Genomic DNA, 13347 nt, shown 5'->3' with positions numbered 1-13347 from the left:
CAGTGGAATGACAGGCTGAATTGCAGCGGCTGTGCACGGTACCATTAATTTGTGGACTTGTTGCTCTGGGTCTTGGGCTATACATGTGACAGATTTTTTTTTTGCTGGCTATTTTGAATGTGCTGTTTATGTTTTTCACCTTGGCCCCAGAGGAACGCTGCTTTGTTCAGCTGTATTCATGTAGGGTTGAATGATAATTAAACTTGTATTCGATTTGATTTGAAGTGATCTGCGCAAAATTGTACGAAACAGCAGGGCATTGTGGACATAGCACATCCAGGGGAAATCAGTATCCCTTGAAAGAACACGTTGAGTCTGTGGTGGCCAGTGCTATCATGTTTGCTGTTGTGTGCTGGGGCAGCAGGCTGAGGGTAACAGACACCAACAGAATCAACAAACTCATTCGTAAGGCCAGTGATGTTGTGGGGGTGGAACTGGACTCTCTGACGGTGGTGTCTGAAAAGAGGATGCTGTCCAAGTTGCCTGCCATCTTGGACAATGACTCCCATCCACTCCATAATGTACTGGTTAGGCACAGGGGTACATTCAGCCAGAGACTCATTCCACTGAGATGTAACACTGAGAGTCATAGGAAGTCATTCCTGCCTGCGGCCATCAAACTTTACAACTCCTCTCTCAGAGTGTCAGACACCCTGAGCCAATAGGCTGGTCCTGGACTTAATTCTACTTGGCATGATCAACTTATTATTATTTAATTATTTATGGTTTTATATTGCTATACTTCTACACTATTCTTGGTTGGTGCGGCTGTAACGAAACCAGATTTCCCTCGGATCAATAAAGTATGTCTTTCTGTTAAACTGGAAGGCAGAGTAAAGGGTTAATGGCAAGATTCTTAGGAATATGGAGGAAAGAGGGATTTTGGGGTCCAAATACGTAGATCCAGCAAAGTTGCTGCACAGTTTGATAGGATTGTTAAGAGGGTGTCTGGTGTGTTGGCCTTCATCAGTCGGATAATTGAGCTCAAGAGCCGTGAGGTAATGTTGCAACTCTAGAAAACGCTGGTTACACCACCCATGGAATATTGTGTTCAGTTCTGGCCACCTCATTATAGGAAAAGTGCAGAAGCTTGAGAGAGGGAGTAGAGATGCTACCTGGATTAGAGAGCATGTTTGTCAGGATAGGTTGAGTGAGCTAGGGCTTTTCTTCTTCGAGTGAACGAGGGTGACAGACAATTTGATAGAGATGTACAACGTGATAAGAGGTATAGATAGAGTGGTCTGCCAGAGACCTTTTCCCAGGCAAAAATGGCTAATAGGAGAGACAATGAGATCATAAGACATAGGAGCAGGGTTAGGCCATTTGGGCCATCAAGTCTGCTCTGCCTTTCAAACATGGCTGATCCTTTTTCCCCTCCTCAACCTGTTGCAAGGGGCAACTGAGGAGAACCTAAGTGCAGGACACTGGCACATTGACTGAGTTGGGGAAGCTGGCATAGACCTGAACAAAGAACAGGAAATGGGAGGAATCTTGACAAGTAGACGGGATTTGCAGGGACTCTCTAGAAACTAGAGAAGAACTTAGAACTAATGGTTCTAATCAGACAAGGGAATGAAGTATCACACGAGAATAGACCAACAAACTGGCAACCTGTGATAGAGTCGCCATCGTATTTATTTCAGTCTCTGATGAAAACCAGGTGTACGGTAATTGGGTAAACTGGCAGCAAATGAAGATCAAATGACTGAAATTGGGGCAGAATCAAGGAGAAAGAAGTGTTAAAGGGGAACAGCCAACCGGACTCATGACAGTACCCCTCCCTCAATGGGAGCCTCCAGGCGACCCCCAGGCTTGTCTGGATGGTCCCGATGGAAATCCTGGATGAGAGAGGGGTCCAGGATGAAGGAGCGGGGGATCCAGAAACATTCTTCCGGACCGTACCCCTCCCAGTCGACCAGATACTAGAGACCCCTGCCCCGACAGCGAGCATCCAATAACTGCTGGACTGTGTAAGCCGGATGGTCGTCAATGATCGGGGGGGGGGGGGGTGGTGGGAGGGGGTTCAGTCGGCGGGCACAAGGGCTGACAGAAACCGGTTTTAACTGGGAGATGTGAAATGTAGGATGGATCTGCATTGATGTAGGTAGTTTGAGCCAAACTGCCGTGGGATTGATAATGCTCTCAACCTCGAAGGGTCCCAGAAAGTGGGAGGCGAGCTTCTTGGGCTTGTTCTTGAGAGGAATGTCTCTGGACGAGAGCCAAACCATCTGCACAGGTCAATACTCGGGAGCAGGGGTACGATGGCAGTGGTCAATTTTTCGGTTGCTGTTGACTGAGCGAAGCAGGGCCGTGCGTGTGTCTTCCCAGATTTTCTGGTGCCTGTGTATATGGGCCTGGACTGACAGCACCACAATCTCCTCTTCCTGTGTGGGAAACAGTGGGGGTTGATACTCAAGAGAGCAATCAAACAGAGATTTTCTGGTAGCAGTGCTGACCAGAGAGTTGTGGGCGTATTCTCCAGATAGACCGGTTGTTGGCTGTTATACGACGTAATGCCACCTCCAACTCCTGGTTGACGTGCTCCGTCTGCCTGTTCGTCTGTGGGTGAAACCCGGACAACAGGCTAACTGAAGCACCAAGGGCTCGATGAAAGGATCTCCAAACTTGCAAAATGAATTGAGGTCCCCGGTCGGAGACAATATCCGAAGGGATTCTGTGAAGCCGGAAAACGTGGGTGACGAGAAGGTCTGAGGTCTCCTGCGCGGAAGGTAGTTTAGGGAGGGCTACAAAATGCACCGACTTGGAGAAACGATCTACCACGCTGAGTATGGCAGTGTTTCCATGTGAAGAGGGTAGACCAGTGATGAAATCTACAGCGATGTGGGACCAGGGACACCCAGGGACAGGTGGGGACGGAGTAATCCTGCAGGTGGCTGATGGGAGGCTTTTCCACGGGTGCAGACGGAACATGCAGAAACATAGGAATGGGTGTCAGCATCTATGGAGGGCCACCAGAGTCGCTATCGTATTTATTTCCCAGTCTCTGATGAAAACCAGGTGTACGGTAATTGGGTAAACTAGCAGCAAATGGGGATCAAATGACTGAAATTGGGGCATAATCAGGGAGAAAGAAGTGCTAAGGGGGAACGGCCAACCAGACCCATGACACAACCCTGCTTTCCCAGCATTCTCCCCATAACCTTTAATGCTATGTCCAATCAAGAACATATCAATCTTTGCCTTAAGTACACCCAATGACCTGGCCTCCACAATTGCCTGTGGTAACAAATTCCACAAATTCACCATCCTCCGGCTAAAGAAATTCCTCTGCATCTCTGCTTTAAATGGATGCCCCCCTATCCTGTCTGTGCCCTCTTGTCCTAGACTCTCCCACCATGGGAAACATCCTTTTCACATTTACTCTGTCTAAGCCTTACAACATTTGAAAGGTTTCAATGAGATCCCGCCTCATCCTCCCGCCTCACTCCAGCAAGTACAGACCCAGAGCCATCAAACAGTCCCCGTATGATAACACTTTCAGTCCCGGAATCATCCTTGTGAACCACCTCTGGACCCTCTCCAAAGCCAGCACATATTTCCTTAGATGAGGAGCCCAAAACTTCACAACACTCAAAGTGAGGTCTCATCAGTGCCTTGTGAAGCCTCAGCATCACATCCCTGCTCTTGTATTCTAGACCTCTTGAAATGAATGCTAACATTGCATTTGCCTTCCTCACCACAGACTCAACCTGCAAATTAACCTTTAGGGTGTTCTGCACAAGGACTCCCAAGTCCCTTTGCGTCTCAGAGTTTTGGATTTTCTCCGTTTAGAAAATGGTCTGCACATTTACTTCTTCTACCAAAGTACATGACATTGCGTTTTCCAACACTGTATTTCTTTTGCTATTTTCTTGCCTATTCTCCTAATCGGTCTTAAGTAGTTCTGCAGCCTACCTGTTGCCTCAACCAATCTTCGTATCTCTGGAAACTTGGCAACAAAGTCATCTATTCAATTCTCTTAACTCATTCTTAAAGAGTGAAGCAACATTTGCAGCTTTCCAGTCCTCTGGCACCATGCCATAGACCAATGATTTTTGAAAGATCATTTCTAATGCTGCCACAATCTCTAACACTACCTCTTTCAGAACCCTAGGGTGCAGTTCATCTGGTCCAGGTGACTTATGTACCCTTGAGCACCTTCTCTCTTGTAACAGTAACTGCATCCACTTCTCTTCCTTCACACACTACAACATCTGGCACACTGCTAGTGTCTTCTACAGTGAATACTGATGCAAAATACTTATTTAGTTCATCTTCCATCTCCTTGTCCCCCATCATTATTTCTGACCTCATTTTCTAGCTGTCCTATATCCACTCTTATCTCTCTCTTTTTTTTTTTTTACATATTTCTAAGAACGTTTATTACCCATTTTGATATTGTTTGCTAGCTTGCTTTCATAGATCATCTTTTTCCTTCTAATGATTCTTTTATTTGCTCTCTGTAGGGTTAAAAACTTCCCAGTCCTCTGTCTTCACACTAATTTTTGTTTTGTTGTATGCCCTCTCTTTTGTTCTTACATTAGCTTTCACTTCCCTTGTACTATTTTGCCATTTGAGTATTTCTTTGTTTTTGGAATACCTTTGTCCTCATTTTTCCCAGAAACTCATGTCATTGCTACTCTGCTGTCATCCCTGCCAGCAGCTCCTTCCAATTTACTTTGGCCAATGATGCAGCTCTATAAAACTCTAGTTAGGCCACACTTGGAGTACTGTGTCCAGTTCTGGTCATCTCACTATAGGAAGGATGTGGAAGCATTGGAAAGGGTACAGAGGAGATTTACCAGGATGCTGCCTGGTTTAGAGAGTGTGCATTATGATCAAAGATTAAGGGAGCTAGGGCTTTACTCTCTGGAGAGGAGGAGGATGAGAGGAGACATGATAGAAGTATACAACACATTAAGAGGAATAGATAGAGTGGACAGCCAGCGCCTCTTCCCCAGGGCACCACTGCTCAGTACAAGAGGACATGGCTTTAAGGTAATGGGAGGAAAGTTCAAGGGGGATACCAGAGGAAGGTTTTTTACTCAGAGAGTGGTTCATGTGTGGAATACACTGCCTGAGTCAGTGGTGGAGGCAGATACACTGGTGAAATTTAAGAGACCACTAGGCAGGTATATGGAGGAATTTAAGATGGAGGTTTATATGGGAGGCAGGGTTTAAGGGTTGGCACAACATTGTGGGCTGAATGGCCTGTACTGTGCTGTGCTATACTGTGCTACTGTGCTGTGCTAACTCTTCTCTCATACCACTGTAATTTCCTTTACTCCACTAGGTCAGACTTTACTTTTTCCCTATCAAATTTCAAGTTGAACTCAATCATATTGTGATCTCTGCCTCCTGAGGGCTCTTTTACCTTAAGCTACCTAATTGCTTCTGGTTCATTCCACAACATCCAATCCAGTTTAACTGATTCCCTAGTAGGCTCAATGACAAACTGCTTTAAAAAGCCATCTCATAGGCATTCAACAAAGTCATTGTCTTGGGATTCATTACCAACCTGATCTTCTCTATCAACCTGCATGTTGAAATCTCTCATGACTATCATAACGTTGCCCTTTTGACTCAGCTTTTCTATTTCCTGTTGTAACCTGTGGTCCACCTCCCAGCCACTGTTGGGAGGCCTGTAGATAACTGCCAGCCATGTCCTTTCACCCTTGCAGTTTCTTAACTCAACCCACAAGGATTCAACGTCTTCCCTTTTTATGTCACATCTTTCCACTGATTTCATGCCATTCTTTACCAGTAGAGCCACACCACCCCCTCTACCTACATTCTTATCCCTTCGATACAATGGGTAACCTTGGACAATCAGCTTCCAACTTTCCTACAACTATCCTTCAGCTACAATTCAGTGATGGCCACAACATCATCCCTGACAATCTGTAATACTGTACCAAGATCATCCACCTTATTTCTTTTACTTCTTGCATTGAGACATAACACGCTGAGTGCTGTATTTGCTACCCTTTTTGATTTTGCATTCCTAATGGACTAGTACTCAACCTGTTGACTGGAATTTTGTCCTATCATCTACCTGTCTTTCCTGATGTTCTGACTGCATGCTATCTTTGCTTTTTATTTTACCATCTATCCTAGCCTGAGTCCCTTCATTCTGGTTCCCACCCCGCCCTGCCAAATTAGTTTAAACCCTCCCCCAATGGATTTAACAAACCTGCCCATGAGAATATTGGTCCCACTTGGGTTCAGGTGCAACTGATCACTTTTGTACAGGTCATACTCCCACTAAAAGAGATCCCAATGATCCAAGAGTCTGAAGTCCTGCCTCCTGCACCAGCTTCTCAGCCATGCATTTATCTGCCAAATCATTCAGTGTCTACCCTCACTAGCATGTGGTGCAGGTAGCAATCCAGAAATTACTATCCTGGAGGTCCTGCTTCTCGGCTTTCTGCCTAGCTCCCTAAATTATCTCTCCAGGACCTCATTGCTCTTCCTTCCTATGGCATCGATACCAATATGTACCAAGACATCTAGCTGCTCTCCCTCCCTCTCCAAAATACTGTAGATGTGATCCGAGGTATCCCTGACCCTGGCATCTGGGAGGCAACATACCATCTGGGTGCCTCAATCACATCCACAGAATATCCTGTCTGTTCCCCTGACTATTGAGTTCCCTTCACTACTGCGCCCCTCTTCTTCCCTCTTTACCTTTTGCACCACAGACCCATGCTCAGTGCCAGTAACCTGGTTTCTGTGGCATTCCCCTGGGAGCTCATACCCCACAAGAGTATACTTATTTTTGAGCGGAATGGCCACAGGGGTGCTCTGTGCTAGCTGCCTATTCACATTTCCATTTCTGCTGACAGTAACTCAGTCACCTGCCTGCTGCAGCTTCGTGGCGACTACTTCCCTGTAACTTTGATCAATGATCTCCTCACTCTGTTTTTCAAGCTGCTGCTCCAGATCACTAACACGGTCCTCAAGAAGCTGCAGCCGGGTACACTTCACGCAGACGTAGTTCTCTGGAGACTCTGCGTCTCCCAGGGCTCCGGCATCTGGCATGAAGATCCCACAACAGCCATTTACTTCGCTCGGTACAGTAACAGAAAAAAAAGGGAACCTTAACAGAAGCTTACCCAGAGACAATGCCTCTTCCAAGCAGAAGCCTCTTTTGAGCCAAAGCTTGACACTCCTACTCTCACCACTAGCCCACTCCCAACGATATCCGCCCCGCTTGATACTTCTATACCTTTATTTAATTTGCTATGATCTGTTCCTGCCACTGATTAGGCCTCCGGAATGCCTGAAGACTGTGAGCTCTCCTTTTAAACAAGCGTTGCTGACCTGTGAGAAACTTCATCGCTGTGTTCTGCGCCTGCCGCTGATTGGGCATTAGACATAGGAGCAGAAATAGGCCACTCGGCTCTCCAAGTCTGTTCCACCATTCGATCATGGCTGAAATATTATCCCTCTCAATCCCATTCTCCTGCCCTCTCCCTGTAACCTTTGACACCCTGACTAACAAACATCTACTAAGCTCCACTTTAAATATATATTCACAGCCGTACATGACCAGATTTGGCATGTCATCTGAAACATGGAGAGAATAGTTACTGCTTGCATCACAGCCGAATATGATAACCCTTGAACAAAAAAGCCTACAAAATGTGGACTGTTTATTCCCCTCCATAGACTGCCTGACCTGCTCAGCTCCTTTGGCATTGTGTGTGTGTGTTGCTCTGGATTTCCAGTACCTGCAGAGTCTCTTGTGTTTACAGAAGTGGATACAGCCCAGTCCATCACAAGTAAAGCCCTCTCCACCAATGAGCTCATCTAGAAAGACCACTGTCGCACGAAAGCAGTGTCCATCATTAAGGGCTTGTTCCTGTGCTGTACTGTTCTACATTCTAGGTTAAGTTCTTCAGTGATGGATTATCTGCTGAGTCAGAGTGAGCTGAAGTTAGAAACAGCCAGTCACTATTCATTCTACACAGAGTATGTCATAGACTCTCCAATAGCTACAGAGACACTGAGGAGAAGATCAGGAGGCAGATTTTGGAAAGGTGCAAAACAACAAGGCTGTTGTTAGGGGTTACTTCATCTTCCTTATATTGATAGGCACCTACTCAGTACAAAAGGTTGAGATGGGGCAGAATTTGTTAGGAGTACCTAGAAGGAATCCTGACACAGTAATCGTGTAGGTCAGCTAGAGGAGAGGGTATACTGGATCTGCCTAAAGAGTTGATGTAGGAAGGAGGGCATAAGATTTTTTGGATTATCGGGCTCTCTTCCAAGGAAGGTGGGACCTGTACAGAAGGGACAGTTTGCACCTGAACTGGTGTGGGACTAATATCCCAGCAGGAAGATTTGTTATTGTTGCACCACACACAAAATGCTCGTGGAACACAGCAGGCCAGGCAGTATCTATAGGGAGAAGCACTGTCAACGTTTCGGGCCGAGACCCTTCGTCAGGACTAACTGGAAGGAAAGATAGTAAGTGACTTGAAGGTAGGAGGGGGAGGGGAAAATGTGAAGTGATAGGAGAAGACCGGAGGGGGTGTGGTGAAGCTGAGGGCCGGAAAGATGATTGGCAAAAGGGATACAGAGCTGGAGAAGGGAAAGGATCATGGGATGGGAGGCCTTTCAAAACAGCACTTTGTGTACGTTGCTTGAATTTCCAGCATCTGCAGATTTCCTCGTGTTATTGCTGCATGGTGGGGCTTAATCTAGAGTTGCAGGAGGATGGAAACTAGAGTGCCAGAACAGTTAGCGGAGGTAGATGTTGGTAAGACCTCAAAGTTAGGAATCGAAAGGTTGAGCATGGTGTGACGAGTAGAAGAGAGAGATAATAACACTGAAGGTAAGATAGCTGGTTTACAAACAGAGGTAATGTGTAGTGAGAAGCTGTTGATTGACAAAATTGCAGAAACAGAATGAGTTGCAATGTACAAGGTGGTCAAATCAAAAAAGGTAGGCATCACTGAATCATGGCTGAAAGAAGATTATATCTGAGAGATTAAGGTCCATGGATACATATTATATCGAAAGGACAGGCAGGAGGGCAGAGGGGATGGCATTGCTCTGTTGTTAAAAAGTTAATTCAACTCATTAGAAAGAGGTGATACAGGATTGGAAGGAGTTGAATCATTTTGCATTGAGCTAAGGAGCTTCAAGGGTTAAAAAGAACCCAATAGGAGTTGTATTTGAACCCCCAAACAGTACTGAGGATGTGGTCTACAAATTACAATGGGAGATGGAAAATGCATGCTAAAAGGGCAATGTTACAGTAGTCATGTGGGATTTCAATCTGAAGATAGATTGGGAAAATGAGTTTTATGCTGGATTCCACGAGGGGGAATTTCTAGTGTGCCTACAAGACGGCTTTTTAGAGCAGATTGTGGTTGAGCCCACTAGGGGATCAGCTGTTCTGGATTGGGTGTTGTGCAATGAACCAGAATTGATTTGAGAGTTTAAGGTAAAAGTAATATAGTACAATCATGGCTGAGAAGGGAAGTCAAAGGAATTGTGAAAGCAAAAGAAAGGGCATACAACAAAGCAAAAATTAGTGGCAAGACAGAGAACTGGGAAGTTTTTAAAAACCAACCGAGAGCAACTAAAAAAATCATTATACTGTTGGTGGCCAGTAAAAAGACTCTTACTAAGAAATGGTTATCGCAGGAGAGCCCAACTTTAAATGCATGGATGGAAATTACAATGGACATTTACAAAATGGAGAATATAACAGCATCTGTTAATCATAAGCTGGAACAATTTGATTCATACTGGTTTAACTACATATTGCCTCATAGGCCTGATTTTATTCTCACAAATCAATGAATATGTTGTAAAAAAAGATCACTCCCTACTTGTATATAGTTTTTTTCCTTTTGCTTGTTTTCTCTTTCCACTTTTTTCTTTAAGTATATACCTCAGATAAATACTATATGGAGATTTGTGACATATATGACTATATGATATATATGTACAATGTCTGAAATACATCTTATGGTTTGTTTGATGATGAACTTCAATAAAAAAATTACAAAAAAGGGAAAAGAAGAAATATGAATTTTGGAAGGAAAAATCAAGGTAGAACATACAAGGTAAATGGTAGGGCACTGAGGAGTGCAGCAGAACAGAGGGATCTGGGAATACAGATACAAAATTCCCTAAAAGTGGCGTCACAGGTAGATAGGGTCGTAAAGAGAGCTTTTGGTACATTGGCCTTTATAAATCAAAGTATTGAGAATAAGAGTTGGAATGTTATGGTGAGGTTGTATAAGGCATTGGTGAGGCCAAATTTGGAGTATTGTGTGCAGTTTTCATCATTGAATTACAGGAAGGATATTCTTTGGCAGTTTAACGGGGGCACGACTGCGCAAGCGCGTGTAAGTCGGACCGTGAGGCAGCGGGAGTATTTAAAGAGAACAGTTAGATGGAGCGGGCGACGGAGTAGAGGGAGACAGAGTAGGAAGGCTTTGTCTCGGGAGGCTTCGACGAGCAGAGGCTGAGGACGAGCTTCACTTCAAGTGGGGTAAGGCCGGGTAAGTTCCTTTAAAAGGAGAACGTTTCAAAAGTTATTTGAACTTTGAACAGAGCTAACTGTGAGGTTTTCACCTAGGGAGATCAAATGTAAAGACTTTTTGACAAGACTCTTGATGAGCAGAGAGCAGCTCCCTGAAAGTGGCTACACAGGTAGACAGGGTGGTAAAGAAATCATGTGGCATCCTTGCCTTCATTAGTCAACGAACTGAGGTCAATAGTCTGGAAGTTATGTTGCAGCTTTATATAAAATCCCCTTTGAGCCTCTGGCTAGGTGATATTAAACCTGATTCAGAATCTGATCTGGGAATTGCATTGAGTTCTGGTTGGAGTTCTGTCGACATTTGGAGAAGGTACAGAAGATGTTTCCCAGGACACTGCTTGAATGAGAGGGGATGCACCATAACAAGAGTTTGGACAGATTTGGTTGTTTTCTGAGACAACGACAGCTGAGTACAGATCATGATATATATGCCCCTCAGCATAGATAGATTACCCAATATTATCTTTTCCTGGTTTGTGAAAGTCTTATACCTGAGGGCATGTATTTGACATGAGAGGACACAAGCTGAAAGGAGGTGTGTGAGGCATGATTTTTTTTGCACACAAAGATCTGTGGGTGACTGGAATGTGCTGTCTCAGGAGGTATTGAAGAGGCTTTTAGTATGTGAATGTATATGAAATCAGAGGATGTGGCATCGTACAGGCAGAGGCGATTAGCTTAGTTTGGCATTTCATTAATTCATTTGATTAATCTGGCACATTATGGAGGGAGAAGGACTTTTTCCTGTACTGTACCCTGCTGTTCTATGTTCAAAGGATTTTATAGCTGAATAGATGTTTCCTGTTTATTAGTTTGCAGCATGATACCAAAACGGAAATAGAATGTTGAGCTGCTTTTCTGAGAAACTGCAGCGGACAGGTTTAATCTCGTTTACAAGAAAACAAAACTCTCACTCTTGTGTTTACTCCTGATCGCCTCATTATAGGAAGGATGTGGAAGCATGTTCCGACAGAGACATGTTCCCAGGGCAGAAATGGGTAATGCAAGAGATCAAAACTTTAAGGAGATTGGAGGAGAGTATTGTGAAGATATCAGGGACAAGTTTTTTTAAAGTAAAAACAGGAAGTGTCAGTGCATTTCATTCACCCACCTGGGGATGTGGTATATTCACTGGGGATGGGGTATATTCAGATGCATTAACGACATTTAAGACACACACACACACACACACACACACACACACACACACACACACACACACACACACACACACACACACACACACACACACACACACACACACACACACACACACACACACACACACACACACACACACACTTACAATTTTTCAGTCTCTACAATCTCTTCAGCCATTTCTTTCAGAGCCCTGGGCTGTACAGCAGCTGGTCCAGACCTTTCAGTTTCCCAGGAATCTTCTCGCTAGTAATGGCAACTTCACATATTTCTGACCCGACACTCTCAAACTTCCAGCACACTGCTGGTGTCTTCCATGGTGAAGACTGATGCAAAATACTCATTCAGTTCATCCACCATTTCCTTGTCCCTCATTACTACCTCTCCAGCATCATTCTCCAATACCCACACTTGCCTTTCGTTTACACGTTATGTATCTGAAGAAGCTTTTAGTAGCCTCTTTAAGATTATTGGCGAGCTAACTTTCGTATTCCTTCTTGCCTTCTCAATGTTTTTTCAGTTGCCTTCTGCTGGTTTTTGAAAGCTTTCCAATCCTCTAATTTCCCACTAATTTTTGCTGTTATTTGCCTTCACTTTGGCTTTTATGTTGGCTTTGACTTCACTTGTTAGCCACAGTTGTGTCAACTTTCCATTAGAATAATTCTCCTTTTTGGAATGTACATATCCCGTGCCTTGCAAGTTGCTTCCAGAAATTCCAGCCATTGCTGTTCTGTTGTCATGCCAACCAGTGTTCTTTTCCAATCAATACTGACCAACCCCTGTCATGCCTCTGTAATTGTCTTTACTCCACTGTGATACTGATACATCCGACTTCAGCTCTACTTCTCAAATCTCAGGGTGAAATCCATCATATTATGATCACTTGTCCCTCAGGGACCATGAACAAAGGTTCAGAAGCCCCTTTAGAAGCCTCCTCTGGGCTCTCTCCAATGACAGCAAAATAATGAGGGGTATCGACAGGGTAAATGCAATCAGGTTTTTTCCACTGAGGTCGTGTGAGACTTGGATCAAGAGTTAAGGGTGAAAGGTGAAATGTTTAATGGAAACAGGAGAGTAACAGTTGTAGCAGGCAACAGAGTAGAGGAGACAGAGTAGGAAGGCTTTGTCTCGAGAGGCTTCGGCAAACAGAGGCTGAGGACGAGCTTTACTCCAAGTGAGGTGAGGCCGGGTAAGTTCCTTTCAAAGGAGAAAGTTTCAAAAGTTGAGGCAAGTATTGGGTAGGTTATGGCAGCTGAGATTGGCCCTGTGGTTTGTTCATCCTGCAGCATGTGGGAAATCAGGGATACTTCCAGTGTCCCTGACGACTGTGTGTGCAGTAAGTGTGTCCAACTGCAGCTTCTGGCAGACCGCATTGAGCATCTGGAGCTGCGATTGGATTCATACTGGAGCATCCGTGATGCTGAGAAAGTCGTGAATAGCACGTTCAGTGAGTTGGCCACACCGCAGGTAAAGGCTACACAGGCAGAAAGGGAAGGGGTGGCCACTAGACAACGTAGCAGTAGGCAGGTAGTGCAGGAGTCCCCTGAGGTCATCTCCCTCCTAAACAGATATACTGTTTTGGATACTGTTGGGGGAGATGTCTCATCAGGGGAAGGCAGCAGCAG

Source organism: Hemitrygon akajei, chromosome 7 (genome assembly GCF_048418815.1).
Source record: "Hemitrygon akajei chromosome 7, sHemAka1.3, whole genome shotgun sequence".
In the NCBI taxonomy this organism is placed as follows: Eukaryota; Metazoa; Chordata; class Chondrichthyes; order Myliobatiformes; family Dasyatidae; genus Hemitrygon; species Hemitrygon akajei.
This window is presented reverse-complemented; position numbering follows the sequence as displayed.